This window comes from Cryptomeria japonica, unplaced genomic scaffold (assembly GCF_030272615.1).
Source record: "Cryptomeria japonica unplaced genomic scaffold, Sugi_1.0 HiC_scaffold_151, whole genome shotgun sequence".
Taxonomy (NCBI): domain Eukaryota; kingdom Viridiplantae; phylum Streptophyta; class Pinopsida; order Cupressales; family Cupressaceae; genus Cryptomeria; species Cryptomeria japonica.
Genome location: NW_026728973.1, coordinates 152,501 through 156,218, shown reverse-complemented (window position 1 = coordinate 156,218; position 3,718 = coordinate 152,501).

The window sequence follows — 3,718 nt, the reverse complement described above, 5'->3', positions numbered from 1 at the left end:
TCCGTCTAGCCGTTGGGTCCTTCTCGCCGCATCCCTCGCCTCGCACCCCGATTGCTATGCGGTGAGGCTCCTCGGCCGCCTTGGAACTATCTGTGTATCGGACGCGTCGCGGGATAAGGGGTTGTCACTGGTAGTCGCCCCAAGCGCGTCCGATGCTTGGACCATTCCGAGGCGGACCCGAAGCCTCTTCCGTCTAGCCGTTGGGTCCTTCTCGCCGCATCCCTCGCCTCGCACCCCGATTGCTATGTGGTGAGGCTCCTCGGCCGCCTTGGAACTATCTGTGTATCGGACGCGTCGCGGGATAAGGGGTTGTCACTGGTAGTCGCCCCAAGCGCGTCCGATGCTTGGACCATTCCGAGGCGGACCCGAAGCCTCTTCCGTCTAGCCGTTGGGTCCTTCTCGCCGCATCCCTCGCCTCGCACCCCGATTGCTATGCGGTGAGGCTCCTCGGCCGCCTTGGAACTATCTGTGTATCGGACGCGTCGCGGGATAAGGGGTTGTCACTGGTAGTCGCCCCAAGCGCGTCCGATGCTTGGACCATTCCGAGGCGGCCCCGAAGCCTCTTCCGTGTAGCCGTTGGGTCCTTCTCGCCGCATCCCTCGCCTCGCACCCCGATTGCTATGCGGTGAGGCTCCTCGGCCGCCTTGGAACTATCTGTGTATCGGACGCGTCGCGGGATAAGGGGTTGTCACTGGTAGTCGCCCCAAGCGCGTCCGATGCTTGGACCATTCCGAGGCGGCCCCGAAGCCTCTTCCGTGTAGCCGTTGGGTCCTTCTCGCCGCATCCCTCGCCTCGCACCCCGATTGCTATGCGGTGAGGCTCCTCGGCCGCCTTGGAACTATCTGTGTATCGGACGCGTCGCGGGATAAGGGGTTGTCACTGGTAGTCGCCCCAAGCGCGTCCGATGCTTGGACCATTCCGAGGCGGACCTGAAGCCTCTTCCCTCTAGCCGTTGGGGCTTTCTCGCCGCATCCCTCGCCTCGCACCCTGATTGCTATGCTGTGAGGCTCCTCGGCCGCCTTGGAACTATCTGTGTATCGGACGCATCGCGGGATAAGGGGTTGGCAGTGGTAGTCGCCCCAAGCGCATCCGATGCTTGGACCATTCCGAGGCGGCCCTGCAGCCTCTTCCGTCTAGCCGTTGGGGCCATCTCGCCGCATCCCCCACCTCGCACCACGATTGCTATGCGGTGAGGCTCCTTGGCCGCCTCGGAACTATCTGTGTATCGGACGCATCGCGGGATAAGGGGTTGTCACTGGTAGTCGCCCCAAGCGCGTCCGATGCTTGGACTATTCCGAGGCGGCCCTGCAGCCTCTTCCGTCTAGCCGTTGGGGCCATCTCGCCGCATCCCCCACCTCCTCGGCCGCCTCGGAACTATCTGTGTATCGGACGCATCGCGGGATAAGGGGTTGGCAGTGGTAGTCGCCCCAAGCGCGTCCGATGCTTGGACTATTCCGAGGCAGCCCTGCAGCCTCTTCCGTCTAGCCTTTGGGGCCATCTCGCCGCATCCCTCGCCTCGCACCCCGATTGCTATGCGGTGAGGCTCCTCGGCCGCCTGGGAACTATCTTCGTATCGGACGCATCGCGGGATAAGGGGTTGTCACTGGTAGTCGCCCCAAGCGCGTCCGATGCTTGGACTATTCCGAGGCGGCCCTGTGGCCTCTTCCGTCTAGCCGTTGGGGCCATCTCGCCGCATCCCCCACCTCGCACCCCGATTGCTATGCGGTGAGGCTCTTCGGCCGCCTTGGAACTATCTTCGTATCGGACGCATCGCGGGATAAGGGGTTGTCACTGGTAGTGGCCCCAAGCGCGTCCGATGCTTGGACTATTCCGAGGCGGCCCTGCAGCCTCTTCCGTCTAGCCGTTGGGGCCATCTCGCCGCATCCCCCACCTCGCACCCCGATTGCTATGCGGTGAGGCTCCTCGGCCGCCTTGGAACTATCTTCGTATCGGACGCATCGCGGGATAAGGGGTTGTCACTGGTAGTCGCCCCAAGCGCGTCCGATGCTTGGACTATTCCGACGCGGCCCTGTGGCCTCTTCCGTCCAGCCGTTGGGGCCATCTCGCCGCATCCCCCACCTCGCACCCCGATTGCTATGCGGTGAGGCTCCTCGGCCGCCTTGGAACCATCTTCGTATCGGACGCATCGCGGGATAGGGGGCTGTCACTGGTAGTCGCCCCAAGCGTGTCCGATGCTTGGACCATTCCTAGGCGGCCCTGAAGCCTCTTCCGTCTAGCCGTTGGGGCCTTCCCGCCCCATCCCTCGCCTCGCACCCCCGATTGCTATGCGGTGAGGCTCCTCGGCCGCCTTGGAACCATCTGTGTATCGGACGCATCGCGGGATAAGGGGTTGGCACTGGCAGTCGCCCCAAGCGCGTCCGATGCTTGGACCATTCCGAGGTGGCCCTGAAGCCTCTTCCGTCTAGCCGTTGGGGCCTTCCCGCCCCATCCCTCGCCTCGCACCCCGATTGATATGCGGTGAGGCTCCTCGGCCGCCTTGGAACTATCTGTGTATCGGACGCATCGCGGGATAAGGGGTTGGCACTGGTAGTCGTCCCAATCGCATCCGATGCTTGGACCATTCCGAGGCGGCCCTGCAGCCTCTTCCGTTTAGCCGTCGGGGCCTTCCCGCCGCATCCCTCGCCTCGCATCCCGATTCCTATGCGGTGAGTCTTCTCGGCCGCCGCGGAACTATACCTGTTATTGCTACTGCATCCTTCGGCTGGTAACCTCCTCTGCCGCCTTGGAACGTTCTCTTTGTCGGACGCGTCGCGGGATAAGGGGTTGGCACTGGTAGTCGCCCCAAGCGCGCCCGATGCATAGACCGCTCCGAGTCGACCTTGCTTTCAGCCTCTCACATGCATAGACCTCTCTGAGTCGACCCTGCAGCCTCTCACGTTTAGCCTTTGGAATCTCGCCTCACAACATGATTGCTATCCTTGATGCATCCCTTGCCTCGAGCCCTGATTGCTTTCTTGGCTGCATCCCTCCTCTCCTCACAGCCCGGTTGTCATCACTGCTTCATCCGTCGCTTCATGCATTCTGGCTGCTGGGCCCTTCCCACCGCACACCTCGATTGCTATCTCTTCTGCATCACACACCCCGATTGCTATCTCTGCTACATCCCTCGGCTCTCACTTCTGCATCCTTCGCCTCACACCTCGATTGCTATCAATGCTGCATCCGTAACCTCACACCCCGATTGCTATGCGGGGAGGCTCCTTGGCCGCCTTGGAAATTTCTGTGTGTCGGACGCACCGCGGGATAAGGGGTTGGCACTGGTAGTCGCCCCAAGTGCGCCCGATTCTTAGACCGCTTCGAGGTGACCTCGTAGCCTCTTTCGTCCAGGCTTCCTGCCTTCAACGCCCTTTTTACACCTCGATTGCTATGCGCGGGCTCGTTGGCGTCTATCACCTCTCTGCGAAGAGTGGCACGATGATTGTTGGGGTAAATCGTAGCAGTCCGATCTCTGGCCTTGGGCCATTGTGAGGGCTGATCGATTTCCTGTGCGCATCTCGTGTTCGCCCAGTAACAGACTCGACGACTTGTAATCGGTCTTGTTCCCGATTGTTCCTGGAGGTAGTCTTCGGAACTCTTGGATTTGACCTGTCACTCGAACTGTCCTCTTCCGAGGATGCTTGTGTGTGTGTGCTTGTGCCATTTCCTTGGCGGTATTAACGAGATATTAAAGAGCGGAGTGAGCGCCTCGCCCAGCTAT